Below are 15,867 nucleotides of genomic sequence, written 5' to 3' on the forward strand. Positions count from 1 at the left end.
TTCCCAATTGAGGAGTGGCGACCCTCGCGGAAATTATAGCCTAGTAAACGACACAACAGTCACACGGGATCTGACTAATGGACAATTCTTCTGGGCATGGTATGTTTTGATGGGCGTCTTTGGGTTGAAAACCTCTCCCTAGCTGATTTATCAATTATGGGCTGCCTCCCTGTAGTAACATAATATGTGTAGGCGTGAATATAAAATGAGTCGGATGTAACAGGCTTGAGATTGTCTGTGCAGTATTTCGACTCTTGTAGATAGAAGAGCATCGCCAAGTGCTGAAAACCATGTTGTGACCAAGATGGGCCCAGGATTGCACAAAGCCTCCATTCATGGATGTCCCTGGGACTTCTTGCTGTCCGGTTCTAAGCCGGCTTAAGCACTTCGGTGTAGACTTGAGAAGATATGTGATCCCCGTCCTGCACTGGTATCCGGGATCATTGCTTTTCCTGAGGCGAAAAAAAATTTCAATGATTTAAAGAACATGAAAATTGGACCTTTGAATTTAACAATATTAAAAAAATGACCCTAGTGTTGACATATTGACTGACAAATTCAGACGCTTTGAACTGGACCTTTTAGGAGTTTCAGAAACTCATATAACAGGGGTCCGACGCGTGACGTAATGTGAGCTAAAATTTGCTTAATCAGGCAGGAAGGATACTTTACTGGTTTGGAATGTTATCTGGCTTGGTAATTTTCAGTTTGATTTGAGTGTTTTACAGGATATCTTGAATGAGAAATTGTATTTGTGAATATACAAGCGATATAAATAGTGGAGGTTAAGGTCTGGAGATGTAGTATCACCGTTTTACGAAAATAGATCACTCAATTCTCAGATTTCCAGAATTCGCAAGATTCCAAATTAGATTCACCGGATTCCACAAAAAATGGATCTTACGTGTTTTAGTCTGTATTACCAGGAATCGAATATTTCATAAATATTGTCTGCTTTCTAAATTTATTTGCCATAATGCCATCATCTTCGGCCACACTACCATAACATGTCACATTACTTTCCTCCACATAGAGCTACTCTACTCGACATGCAACTTGGTGTATGCCCTTTTTAAAAGTGGATCACTTCCGGCTTATGTCTTATTTTGCTTGACTTTCCAAGTTCCATACACATTAATTTAATCTATCCGTTATTGATGTTAAAAGTAAAGATCACCAACTAGTAGCGTCAAGGGTTAATTTAAAGCTGAAATATCGGAAGGGTAACTACCTCCCGGGACGTTATGATTTTGGTAGACTCCAGGATGAGAGTTTAAGAGAAACTTTCCAGAACCAGTTGAATACTAAACTTGAGAGTTTAAAATTTGATAATGTGGAAGATGGTTGGAATAATTTTAGAAAAATAATTTGTGAAGTTGCTGAAGGTGTCTTAGGGAAGAATGTTTAATAGAAAGGAGAAGGACTTGTACAAGAATTATCTGAGTGATAGATCATATGAAAACAAAAGGAATGTAAAGAAAGTGGAGAAAACATTAAAATATGAAATAAAGAGGTATGAAGTGGAGGCTATGGATAAAATTGCCGAGAAACTGGAAGATGCAGCTAGGCGGCATAATAGTAAAATACTGTACTGGCATCTTAACATATTGAGAGGGCCAAGTCAATCCGGACTTGGCCCAGTTAAAGATAGGAAAGGGGCCACAATTAGCGATAAGGAAAAAACTAAAGAGAGATGGGCCGAATATTTTGAGAATTTGCTTAAGCGAGACAGAGTTGCAGAAAAGATATAGAGGAATATGAAAAATTATGTGATACCTTGGATGTGAAGGAAGATTTGTTTTGTGAGGAAGAATTCGTGACAGTACTAAAAGGATTAAAAAATAATAAGGCTCCAGGTGCGGATAGTGTGGTAAATGAGTTTCTTAAATATGGTGGCTCTGAAGTTAGAAATAAGTTACTGAAGATTATGAATATGATTTTTGATAAAGGGTAAGTATCTAACAAATTTAAGAAAACTTTAATTAAACCACTTCATAAGAAAGGTGATGAAAACGAGCGTGGTAATTATCAAGGCGTTAGTATGGTCTCTGTAGGTGCCGTTGACAAAGTTTTAAGAGAAGAACAGTGTGGTTTTAGAAAAGGTAGAGCATGTGTCGACCAAATTTTCACTCTTAGGTTAATGATTGAGAAGTGCCTGAGTTGTCAAACACCTTTGGTCCTCAGTTTTAAAAATTATGAGCAAGCGTTTGATTCTGTTGACAGAAGAGCTTTAGTAAAGGTTTTCTCCCTGTATGGTATACCAGACAAATACATTAAAGTGATTAGTGCTATGTATCAGAATAACACTGCTGCGATTAAGGTAGGAAATGAGGTTAACAGCTGATTTTGTATTAAATCAGGAGTTAAGCAGGGTTGTGTTCTATCCCTCTTTATATAGATTATTTTGATGGACTTTGTCATAAGGAGCACAGGAAAGGGAATGGGAGACCACGGAATCAAATGAGGAGGAAAAAGTCTCCTTGACTTAGATTATGCTGATGATTTAAGCATCTTAGATGAAAGTGTAAGCAAAATAAATGAAGTTTTAGAGGTTTTGCGAGTTCAGGGGGCTAGAATAGGTTTGAAAATTAATGTTCAGAAGACTAAATCACAAAGGCTAGGAATAAGTGAAGATGAAAAGGAGACGTTGGGTAATGAAAAGATTGATCAGGTGGGCAGCTTCACTTATCTTGGTAGTATTATTAGTAATGATGGTTGGAGCAGTGAAGATGTTAAAAGTAGAATAGCCAAGGCTCAGGGTGTTTTTTCAAAGTTAAAAAAGGTTTGGAAGAATAGGAAGATTAGTCTGCAAACCAAGACTAGAATATTGGAAACTACAGGGGTGATAGTGGTAAAATATGGTTTTGGAGCATAGACGCTCCGAAAAACGGATGAAGAGATCCTAGACGTTTTCCAGAGAAATTGCTTAAGGATTGTTCTGGGTACCTGGCTGACTGACCGTATCATAAGCAGCGTGCTAGCGCTGCCTAACTAAAGAACGATGTGGGTACAATGTGTTTTTTTTTTGTTTTTTTTTATCCATACCCGGGCACTTCGTATCGACGGAATTGTCGTAGAAAGTCCAAAAAGTGCTCATTCGATTGCAAATTGGAGTGGCTAGTGCCCTTTTTAATAGTCGAAAGTATTTGGAGGGCAACTAGCCCCTCCCCCACGCCCATCATTCCCCCAAACACATTCAATCGAAATTTTGAGATAGCCATTTTCTTCAGCGTAGTTGATTTCCACATAGAAAATGTCTTTTTGAGGAGGACCCTCCCCCACAACCCTCGGGGCAAGGGTTTTAAGTTATGCCCTGGGGGCATATAAGGTTTTTATAGAAGGCATTGTCGTAGAAACTTCAAAACAGTCTGATTCAATTGGAAATTCATAGGACTAGTGCCCTTTTTAATAGTCGAAAGTGATTGGAGGGCAACTAACCGCCCCCCCACGACCATCATTCCCCCAAACACATCCAAACAAAATTGTGAGATAGCCATTTTGTTCAGCGTAGTTGATTCCAGATAGAAAATATCTTTTTGAGGAGGGCACTCCCCCCAACCCTCGGGGCAAGGGTTTTGAGCTATACCCTGGGAGCAAATAAAGTTTTTATAGAAAGAGTTGTCATAGAAACCTCAAAAAAGTCTTATTCAATTGGAAATGAAAAGGGCTAGTGCCCTTTTTAATATTTAAAAGGGTTTGGAGGGACAATAGCCTCACCCCACGCCCATCTTTCGCCCAAAAACATCCAATCAAAATTTTGAGATAGCCATTTTGTTCAGCGTAGTTGTTTTCCAGATAGAAAATATGTTTTCGAGGAAGGAAATTCCCCCACAACCATCGGGGCAAGGGTTTTAAGTTATGCCCTGGGGGCATATAAGGTTTTTATAGAAGCTGTTGTCGTAGAAACTTCAAAACAGGTTCATTCGATTGGAAATTCAAAGGGCTATTTCCATTCTTAATAGTTGAAAGTGATTGGAGGGCAACTAGCCCCCCCACGCCCATCATTCCCCCAAAAACATCTAATCAAAATTTTAAGATGGCCATTTTGTTCAGCGTAGTTAATTTCCAGATGGAAAATATCTTTTTGAGGAGGACACTCCCCTACAACCCTCGGGGCAAGGGTTTTAAGTTATGCCCTGGGGGCATATAAGTTTTTTATAGAAGGCGTTGTCGTAGAAACTTCAAAAAAGGCTCATTTGATTGGAAATTCAAAGGGCTAGTGCCCTTTTTAATAATCAAAAGTGACTGGAGGGCAACAAGCCCCCCCCACGCCCATTATTACCCCAAACACATCGAATCAAAATTTGAGATAGCCATTTTGTTCAGCGAAGTAGATTTACAGATAGAAAATATGTTTTTGAGGAAGATACTCCGCCACAGCCCTCAGGGTAAGGGTTTTAAGTTATACCCTGGGGGCATATAAGGTTTTATAGAAGATGTTGTCGTAGAAACTTCAGAAAAGGGCTCATTCAATTTGAAATTCAAAGGGCTAGTGCCCTTTTTAATAGTCGAAAGTGATTAGTAATATTTTTTGTTGTTGTTTAGGCCAGGGCACTTCGTATCGAAGGAGTTGTCGTGGGACCTTCGAAAGGGGCTCATTCAAATGAAAATAGAAAGGGCTGATGCCCTTTTTAATAGTCGAAAGTGATTGGAGGGCAACTAATCCCCCTTCCACTCCCACCCTCCCATTTTCCCATTATGTTTAAAAACTAAATGTTGCCTTAAGATTAAATCAAAATGCACTGTGATAATGCTAATTCCCAATATAGCAACTCAGCAGTATCCCAGGAACGACTGAGGATATTATGTTCAAACTTTCGAGGCTACTTCTGCTCTTAAAATTCAACCAAATCAAAATAGTGTAAGTGTATCAAAGCTATCAAAGAAAGTAAACAGATGTTTTTGCGAATGGTAGCAAGTTTTCCATTTCAGGTCAACTAGAGGAGGTATGAAACTAAGTTAAACAGTACTATTTGTGTCCAGATTTTTAAATGGTGTATGTTGTTAAAAATTGCTGAAAATTTTTCTCCAGCATACAAATAGCAGGCCAAACTATAAAGTCTTAAAAAACGAAAAGATTAAGTATTATTTTCTTTTTTCCTGAAAAGACTTTGTCAACATAGAATGAACAGAAATTAATTAAAAAAAAAATTTCCGCACAATAAGTTTTTCAAAGAGAAGTAAAGAACTCCATTAAACAAAAAATGAGCAAAATAAAAATCAAATAATCTACCGAGCTTGAAACTACCACAAATCAGCATCGATAAATAAATGAAACCCAAAACGAACAGAAATTACAATAAATATCCGAGTCAAACTCAAAACTAGCAGAAATTAACATAAGTTGGGCGCAAAACCCTTATGGCTTCCCAAGGCCAGAACAAAATTTGCACTTTACTGAAAAAAATATAAATGTTTTTACTTTTATAACTTTAATAAATTAAACAATTTTAACATTTTGATTACTAAATATCAGTATATGTATATTAAACTGACAATGCACATTCTTTTGTATTTTTTCAGTAAAGTGCAAATTTTGTTCTGGCCTTGGGAAGGCATAAGGGTTTGGCGCCCAACTTATGTTAATTTCTGCTCGTTTTGAGTTTGACTCGGTTATTTATTTCAATTTCTGTTCGTTTTGGGTTTCATTTATTTATCGATGCTGATTTGTGGTAGTTTCGAGCTTGGTAGATTATTTAATTTTATTTTTGCTAATTTTCTGTTTAATGGAGTTCTTTACTTTTCTTTGAAAAACTTATTTTGTGGAAAAAGTTTTTTTAATTAATTTCAAACAATAGGCTATCCGAAAAATGTGGTTCAATACCACTCTCTACGGCTATAATGAAAGAAAGGTTGAGGTGGATAAGGCACGTTTTGCAGGATGAAGGGTGACAGATTGCCAAAGATTGTTCTTTTCGGCCCACCGTCTAGGGCTAAACCGAACGCAGGCCGTCATCGTCTGGGGTGGGAGGACGTCATAAAGATAGATTTAAAGGAAATGGGAACTTCGTGGGAGGGTGTAAAGAGGGAGGCTTTGAAAAGATTGGGGTGGAGGAGAAGTGTTCGTAGCTGTGTTGGCCTCAGGCGGCTTGGTGCTGCGGTGAGTTGTTAATAGTAGTAGTAGCAGTAATTTAATCTACGTTTGAGCCTTTTGACAATTTCTATGGTGATTCTGACGACTTTCAGATAGCAAATTAGTTGTTTTCAGTATCATTATGTTTTTTTTTCTTTCATTTTAGTAATTCTAAGCTTTTATGAAGAGTTTTTTTTTAGATTTTGATGTGTTTATGTTAGCGTTTATTTTTACAGTTGCGACAAATAAACATTTATAATGTAATGCAAAGATGGGTTTTAGCTTCCCAATCCTTGCTGTCTTACTCAGCACCTGATGCAATTTTTAAAATAGTTTTAATTGTTACATTCGCACTAAAGGTAAAAGTGATTTTAAAATTTAATTTTATTTGTTTTAATTTGCCTCCCTTATCTTGCATTTGTTTGGACTATGTTACTGAACCAAGTGTCTAATTTGGCCTTTGCAAATGGGGTTTATTTATTCTTTAGTGTATTTTCTTAGTGCATTATTCAACGGCATTTATTTATTGTTTAAAGTATATTTGTTTGGTATATGGCACCTTAGGACCCATTTTTTACTATAAATCTATCAATTTATAGCAATTATTATTTTTCAATAAGTTTACAACTAGGTAGATTATTTATATTTTTGAAATCTTCCACGTCGTCTGTGTAAAATTCAAAGAACGCCAGACTTCAGCCAAAGAAAAAGAATCAGTATCTAATTATTGTGTTTGATAAACGAAGGAACAATAAATGTCAAAAATCAAAACAAGGCATAGTGTTTTCATCGGTCTGGCAATATCGCAATCAAGTTGATGTTGTAAATTACCCGAAGGAGGATACCTTTTTCTGATTGTGGGTAGTTTGCTAACTGCATTAATTCATTAGGAATCACTCAAACTTTGAAGGTTAATTAAGAATAGTTCTTGATCGGGTACGGCTTCAGCTCGAAAATGGCTAATTCAAATTGGGTTGATCCTCACTAATGAAAAGTGAACTAAAAGCCCATCAACCCCATCAAAATGGACTGGTTTTGCCAATTAATCGAACCGGGGGGCTAAATGAATCCCAAGACTGCCTGCTGCGTTCCAAAGCGGCCGCCCTCTTCTTTCCGTAGATTGCAACAGCGTTACGATAGACCCCGTACAGAGTAGACGCCAAACAACGCATCCGTTTCAGGGTTTGTTTGGTGCAAAACATGCCCAATATTGGAAGAGTTAAAGTGTGCTATTGTCTCATAATCTTAAAAGTCTGTTGCCATGAAATTACGTTACTGGCATTCATTTCTTAGCCTTTTATAATGCTGGCTGGAGAGCTCAAACAAACCGCCTAGACACTTCGTCTAGGCGCAGAAGCTTAAAGTTTGACGTGACAATGTAGTTCCAAAACGTTGTGAATCCAACGTTGTGCTTTTTTTTTACAATCTCAGCGAATTTACCAGAATGAAAACTTGACGTTTAATGTTACCTAATAGTTTCAAAATCTGTAACGATAAAACTATTTTATTTCAAAATATTTTACAAATTAAAGTGTTTTATGCGTACGATATCCACTAAAATTTTGCGCAGATAAAACAAAGGGAAGGAGAATTTGACTGACAATTTTGGAAAATTTATAATGCATCTAGAAACGGGGCGACGTTCAAAGTATAAGGAAAACCAGCTTTTCAAATGAAAGTATGGAGCAACATTAAAACTAAAACAAAAGAAAATTATTCCTTTAACACCCACTCTCTATGCTAAAGTTTTGTATTGCTATCCTGAAGCATTTATGAGTGGTACAATTCGAGTTAATGGGTAATTGTAAGTGTTTTATTTAAAGATTGTCCCTGCAAACAGTACGTAGTACCGTGTAACGAATCGTAAGCAAGGATCGACTCGGGCCAATTGTGACTATAATTTAAAAAAGAGGAATTTTGATAAGAATTAAAAACCAAAAGGAATTCTCTTCTTATGCTGACTACAAACATGTAAAATTCCTTTAGTTTAATGTTACCCATCAAAAGCTACGAGGCTGAGAAACTTTGTCTAATTTTCGAAAAAAGGGGTACACATCACTAAAATTGGTAAGCGATCCAAATCGAAACCACACAATTAGATTCAGCATATCAAAGAACTTTACATTAAGGGTTCTATCTCCTATCTACAAAAATGGAAAATTTTGCATTTTTTTCCCCAAAAGAAAGAACACGGATGCGTTTTTTTTTTTTTTTTGTTTTTTTTTTTTTCAAGGATAACCGTATCGAACAGATGGTCCTATAAAATCGGAAGGTGGTTCATTTGAGCAGAAAACAAAAGCTATAATGCCCCTTGTCCCACCCAGAATGTCCATTGTCCTTTGACTAAAAAGATTGTCCCACGAAAAAGTGGCATTTTTCGACCTTATGTGGCATCAAACTACGATTTTGCCCTAAAGAGGACTAAATTGCTATCGATTGAAAATTCTAAAATAGTCAATCGATTTAAAAGCATCCAAATACTATATATTGAGCTTCCCAGTTGAACTGGAAGTATGGCGCACGGTTGCCCATTCACTCCTGAAAAATCACGTAGTCTATACAAAATAAATGGTTTGTATTGACATTTAACTTAACGCTTTATTTAACTTAATTGACCCACTTGAATTTTTCATGAACTTATGTTTAATGGCGTGTAGTTGCGCATCAGATATTATGAAGGAGGGGCTGTTGGTAATTGTGTAGGTAGGGAGAGGGGCCAAACGCCTCAAAGAGCGCACCTCAATACCCACATTGTCGAACACTCCATGAGCTTCCTCATAAATATAGAAATTGGCCAGGGCGTGATTTGAAAATCGATCAGAAGTCAAATTATAAAAACAAGTTTTTGTTTCATCTGAAAGTAAGGAGCAAAATCAAAACTTGAAACGAACTGAAATTATTCCGCTTATGAGGGGGGATACCCCATCGTCAACCCCAAGTTTGAATTTTTTATTTGAATTCTGTAAGGACAATTACTGAAACACAAGGGCCCGTTAAAGCGGCATAAAAGGCTTTTTCAAAACACAAAAAAACTTTAGCGTAACGAGCGAGAGGTTAAGGAGGCACTCATCTCCTACACAAAATAATTTCTATTCATTTTGAGTTTTAATATTGCTCCTTAGATCCAGTTAAAAAATTCTTTTATTTAATAAAACATTCGACCTGAAAAATATCTTTTAAGGCAAACACACTTCGATTAGCTCTTCCATTCCCGAGGTACTGTGAAAGATACTTTTTATCCTATCCTAATTGCCCTTGTGCTGCAACAGTTGTTCTTAAGGTACTGAAAACAATGATTCAAAAAATAGTGTGCAGAAGGTAAGGGGGGATAGGATAGCCTACCTCATACATGTTTTAAGTTTTAACATATTTTTTTTTTCATTTGCAAAAACTTGTTTTTGTACTTATTTTCTGTTTGTTTTTAATACCATACCCAGAGTTACCCAAAATTTTAGGAGGGTCATAGCTCCCTCGAACCCGAATCTCTAAATCTAAGTTGACATTTTTCAATAAGAAGTTGTTTTAAATAAAATTAAAGAGCAGTACTAAAACGTAAAAGGAGCAAAAAACCTAAATAATTGAATTTTAAAAAGGACACAATTTCTTATCAATGAATAAATGAGAGCCGAAACGAACAGAAATTAAAATAAGTAATCATATCAAACATAAAGAAAAAAAGCACTGTTGTAAATGAATGAATAAATCCTAAAACGAACGGAAATTATCACAAACTGGATTAGGGCTAGACCCGATAACTTCCCGAAGACCATAGCGTAATTTGCACTTTATTGGAGACAAAATACATGCAAAAAAATATTTTTTTTATTATTATTATTAAAACTTTAAAAATCCCTAATTATTGAGATTAAAAGGAATCCATATCATTATCTGTTAAGCAATCAGTGCGCTTTGACTATATGGTAAGGACTCATGTAGAGGGTGAGCTAAAAGTTCAAGTTGCGTTTACTTCCCATTTTGCTAGTACCGGCAAAACTACAGCCTCTTCTGTAAGTCCTTCTTCTTCTCTACCTGATTTTAGGTCTTACCTTGGACGGCCTTGTTCTACATCAATGGTATTGGAACCTGCCTTTGAAACTTAAATAGCCTGAATTGTCAATGGTTTGTGGGGTTCTTCATCTGCTGGCCCAGACCGTATTCCGACTAAGGTTGTAAAGTTCATTCTTCCTGTCATCGTTTCTGCCCTTACGAGACTTATCAATCTTTCCTTTGAAAATTGCGTTTCCCCAAGTGCTTTAAAGCATGCTCGTGTTATTATTCTTTTTAAAGGTGGATCAAGAAATGATCCTGCAAATTATCGTCCCATATCCCTTTTATTAGTTTTTAGTAAAATTTTCGAAAAAGCTATGCTTTCTCGACTTCTTGATGTTCTTAATTCTAAACACTTTTTTCATGATTTTCAGGTTGGTGTTAGGGCGAAGCACTCAACTGAGCATGCATGCGCAACTCTCTTGAATTATTTACATTCAGTTCATGACTTTGATATGATACCTGCTGCTCTTTTTCTCGATGTACGAAAAGCATTCGACTCATTAACGCACAAGACTCTTCTTTGGAAACTTTCCCATATTAGTATAATAGGGAATGCTTATTCTTGGATTCTATCATATTTATCTGGTCGAGTCATATCGGTTGATCCGCACTTTTCTAACCCTTCTGGAATAGAGTTTGGCGTTCCACAAGGATCTGTCATTGGGCCGATACTCTTTTTAATCTACGTCAATGACCTTATTTATGCGGTTCAAAATTTAAACCTACCATTTGATGTGATCTTTGTCAACCAGCATTCGTCACTAATTGTGACAGGAGTTCGTCTTTACCGGATTCACTTATTGCTTTTGCTGATGACAGTACTCTTGGCACAGCTGGTAGAACTGAATCTGATCTTCTTTCAAAGATGAAAGGTCTTTTTGAAAGAGTTATCCAATGGTTTGATATAAATTATCTTGCCTTGAATGTCGGGAAGTCATTTTTTCTCATTTTCTCCAGATTTTCAAAGGCTTGCCCTGACTTAAATAAAATACACTTATCAAGAGGTTCTCTAAGTAGACCTAAGGATCTTTACGTTCGATTCCTAGGCATCTTGCTTGACGAAGATCTTTCCTTCAAGCATCATATTGATCTGATTAAAATGAAAGTCTCCAGGAGTCTTGGAATCCTTAAAAAGCTCAAACACATATTTCCAGGGTCGATTCTTAGAATCTTGTTCTACAGCCTAGTTCAGTCTTATATTTAATATTTTTCTGCTATATGGATGTCAACTTTTCCCTCGTCTCTGATGCCACTTTCAAAACTTTATGATAAAGCAAGGACTCTTATTAAGGAAACTAACCGATCTTCACTTAAACCCTTACTTGATTTGAAATCTCTCTATTTTCTTTCCTGTTCTTCTTTCATTTTTTTACAGTTGCAAGGTCATCTTCCTGCTGGTCTGTGTAAAAATATATCTTTTGTTTCTGATCAATCGACTTACAATCTCCGCACTTCCAGCAATTTACAGATTCTTCATACTCCATCAGTGAGGTCTGACTTCAACCTTCTGACAGCTTGCAACAGGATCTGAAACACGCCCCCTGTCTCTGCACGAAGCTTCCACTCGTTTGGTATGTTCAAAAATTATGTTAGAGAATTTCTAGCTAGTAAATAAGTTTTTTTCCGGTTTCCCTTGGAGCTGATGTCTCTGGATTGAGTTGGACATTTATTTGAGTTGGTCAAATTATGTGCTCTTGTCATTTTGGGGATTATTAAGGTGGGCGACTGGATTCTTTTTGGGGGATTTTGATTATATTTTTTTGTGTTGGTATTTTTGTTTCTCCCCTGTTCTTTCCCGGCCATGGAGCCTTATGGGGGATATTGTGTTGAATTAGTTTTTTGTTTATGACTTTCATTGTTAAATAAAGAACTCAGAACTCTTTTAGTCAAATAGAAGCCAAAATTACTTTTGTTTTTGTAGTCATGAAACAAAAGTTTGTAATATTCTACGAACACACTTTTTAAAATAATATGCTAGTTTCAATACAAAAAAAAAATGAAGACAGGGCTCCGTTGTCAAGAAAATTCTGGGAAGATATACTAATCCCAAGAGAATATGATGGCATATCTAAAGTTGTCAATTTTGTGATCAACGAAAATTTCAGGGACTGGGGAAGATCTACCCAAATATTTTTCTTTGCGGGAGTGGAATCAGATTTAAAAGTAGCTATAAAAGTTACCCAACAGTTTCGGTATTAAAGCAAACAAATATGAACGTTTTTTTATCGTTAATGAATCATTTTTTCTTGCGAGAATTCCTCAACTTGAAATCGAAGTTGCTTCATAGTAGAAAGGCCTTATTGACTCTAAGCGGGAGTCCAAATATGGGCATAGAGTCTCTAAGGGAGAACACCTGTGCTGTCAGTCCCGACCCCACACCAAATATGGGCATAGCCTCCCCAGGGAGAACACGTTTCCGAGAAATGTCTCCGGGCAAAGTCTATTAATGTCTTTGATGTATTTCCAAGGAGAATTGTCTCCGGGCGAATGTTTATTAATGTCTTTGGAGTTCTTCCAGGAGAATTGTTTCCGGGCGAATGTTTTGATCTTAGAGATGAAGAGATTAACGCAGGAAAGGGTTTCCTAGTAATTTGAAATGTGACAGCACAGGGATGCCAAAAACAAAAGGAACACGCTGAAATTACGTTTAGGGGTTATTTGGGCGAAACCGTTTTAGACATTTTAGGGAATTATTTCGGCGAAACAGTTAGAGACATTTTAACAGATGATTTTAGAAGAGGTTTTAGAAGAGGATTTGAGGGTAAAACCCTGTGGTCGTTATAATACACAAGTTCCATTTGAACAATGTCGTGAGGTCCTCTACCCCAGCCCCAAAGGGCTCCGATCCCCCCACCCCAACCCCGCAGGAAGCCCCCGGTCCTCAAAGGTCCCCCGGCTGAATACTTTTCAAAGGGCATTTCAGAACAATTTCTTTTCTTAATGTCCTTCCTAAACCCATTTTACAAGTTGAAGTACCCATCCTTTTCACACAAAACTTTACTTTATAAGTTTTTTATGTGTATGTAAGTTTTTTTTTGTATGTGTGTAAATTTTTGCGTGTGTGTTTGTGTGTGTTTGTGTGTGTAAGTTTTTGTGTGTGTGTTTGTTTTTGTGTGTGCGTGTAAGTTTGTTTGTGTTTATGTGAGTTTATGTGTATGTGTTATTGTGTGTGTGTTTTTAACTTTTTATTCGTTTTTTTGTTTTTGTGTGTGTGTATGATTTTTTCTGTGTGTTTAAGTTTTTGTGCGTGTTTTATTTTTTGTGTGTGTGTGTAGTTTTTTATGTTTTTGTTTTTTTTTGTGTGTGTGTGTAATATTGTGTGTGTGTCTAATTTTTTTGTGTGTGTGGTTTAGCTTTTTTTTATTCTTAATTTTTTGTGTTTTTGTAAATTTTTTTGTTTCTTTGTGTTTGTGTGTGTGTGTAGGTTTTTTTGTGTGTGTGTAAGTTTTTTTGTTTGTGTGTTTGTGTGTAAGTTTTCATGTGTGTGTAAGTTTTTTGTGTGTGTGTATTGTTTTATTTTTGTGTATGTTTTTTGTGTGTGTGTAATTTTTTGTTTGTATTTTTAAGTTTTTATGTGTGTGTGTAAGTTTGTGTGTGTTTGTTTGTGTGTGTGTGTTTTATTTTTTGTGTGTGTTTTATTTTTTTTTTTTGTGTTTTTGTTTTTGTGTGTGTGTTTTATTGTTTGTGTGTGTGTAATTTTTTGTGTGTGTGTAAGTTTTTGTGTGTGTGTGTAAGTTTTTGCTTTTAAGTTTTTGTGTTCGCTTAAGTTTGTGTTCGTAATTGTTTGTTTGCTTGTTAGTTTTTGTGTGTTTGTTTGTTTTTTTGTGTGTAGGGTTTTGTGTGTGTGTAAGTTTTTTTGTGTCTGTGTAAGTTTTTGTGTCTTTGTTTATTTTGGTTTCTGTTTAAGTTTTTTTGTGTGTGTGTGTTTTTGTGTGTGTGTGTTATTTTTTGTGTGTGTGTGTGTGTATGAGTTTGTGTGGGAGTATGCGTTTGTGTTTTCTTATGTGTTTGTGTGTGTGTAAGTTTTCGTTTTTGCGGAAGATCGGATGCGTGTTTAAGATTTTGTGTGTGTGTATGTTTTTGTGTGTGTGTATGATTTTGTGTGTGTTTAAGATATTGTGTGTGTGTATGTTTTTTTGTGTGTGTATGAGATTTTGAGTGATAATGAGTTTGTGTGTGTGTGTATTATATATTGTGTTTTTATTATATTGTGTGTGTGTTTTTTTTTGTGTTTTTGTGTGTTTTTTTGTGTGTGTGTTTGTTTTTTTGTGTGTGTGTAATTTTTTTTGTGTATTTCAGTTATTTTTTTTGTTTGTTTTTGTGTGTGTGTATGTTTTTGTGTGTGTGTATTCTTGTATATTTTTTTATTTTTTTGTGTTTTTATTTGAAATACTGTTTTTTCGTGTTTGTTTTTGTGTGTGTGTGTGTAAGTTTTTGTGTGTGTGTATGATTTTGTGTGTGTTTAATTTGGTGTGTTTGTGTTTTTTTAAGTTTTTATGTTCTTGTAATTTTTTGTTTGTTTGTTATTTTTTATGTGTTTGTAATTTTTTGTGTGTGTGTAAGTTTTTGTGTGTATGTGTAAGTTTTTATGTGAGTGTGTAAGTTTTTGTGTGTGTTTACGTTTTTGTTTTTGGTTGTAAGTGTGTTTGTATGGCTAAGTTTTTGTGTGTGTGTATGTTTTTGTGTGTGTGTGATATTATGTGTGTAAGTTTTTATGTGTGTGTAATATTATGTGCGTTATTTATTTTGTTTGTGTTAGTTTGTGTGTGTGTGTAATTTTTTTTTTTTGTGTAAATTTTTTTGTGTGTGTTTAATTTTGTTTGTCTTTGTATGTTTTTTGTGTGTGTGTTTAAGTTTTAGTGTGTGAGTTAGTGTTTTTGTGTGTGTGTAAGTTTTTTTTTGTGTGTGTGTAATTTTTTTTGTGTCTGTCAATTTTTTTTTTTGTTTTATATTCTTTGTGTACGTGTAAGTTTTTGTGTGAGTGTAAGTTATTGTGTTTGTGTAAATTTGTATGTCGGGTTAAGTAATTGTTGGCGGGCATGATGTTTTGCGTTAGATTGTTTTTGTTCGTTTTTATTTAATTGTGTGTGTGTAATTTTTTGTTTGCGTGTAAGATAATGTGTGTGTTTTAGTTATTGTGTGTGTGTGTAATTTTTTTTGTGTGTGTATGTTTTTGTGTGTGTGTTATATTTTTTTTGATGTGTCTAATGTTTTTGTGTGTGTGTATTTGGTTGTTTGTGTGTGTTTTTGTGTGTGTGTATTAATTTGTGTGTGTGTATGTTTTTATGCCTTCTCAATTTTGTTTGTGTGTGTGTGTATTACTTTGTTTGTGTGTTTGTTTTTGCGTTTGTTTTTTTGTTTTAGTTTTTGTGTGTGTGTGTGTATTTATTTGTGTGTGTGTAAGTTTTTGTGTGTGTGTAATTGTTTGTGTGTGTGTAATTTAGTATTTTTCTTTTAGTTTCTTTGTGAGTGTGTAGTTTTTTGTGTGTGTAAGTTTTTGTGTGTGTGTAAGATTTTGTCTCTGTGTGTGTGTGTGTGTCTGTTTGTGTGTGTTTGTTAGTTTGTTTGTGCGTGTTAGTTTTTTTGTGTGTGTGTAAGTTTTTTTGTGTGTGTGTAAGTTTATTTTTGTGTGTAAGTTTTTTTGTGTGTGTGTATGATTTTGTGTGTGTGTATGTTTTTGTGTGTGTGTGTAAGTTTTTGAGTTAGTTAATTTGTTTGTGTGTGTGTAATTTTTTGTATGTGTG

The 15,867-nt window shown here is 35.5% G+C and overlaps 1 pseudogene; it reads left to right on the plus strand.

Annotated features, from left to right (window-relative positions):
- Nucleotides 1-1,933: 1,933 nt before the first annotated feature.
- Nucleotides 1,934-15,867, plus strand: part of LOC148951876 (uncharacterized) — a 23,169-nt pseudogene continuing 9,235 nt past the window's right edge.

The sequence above is a fragment of the Artemia sp. Qi Xiang Cuo genome, chromosome 5 (assembly GCF_049724085.1).
Source record: "Artemia sp. Qi Xiang Cuo chromosome 5, ASM4972408v1, whole genome shotgun sequence".
NCBI lineage: Eukaryota > Metazoa > Arthropoda > Branchiopoda > Anostraca > Artemiidae > Artemia > Artemia sp. Qi Xiang Cuo.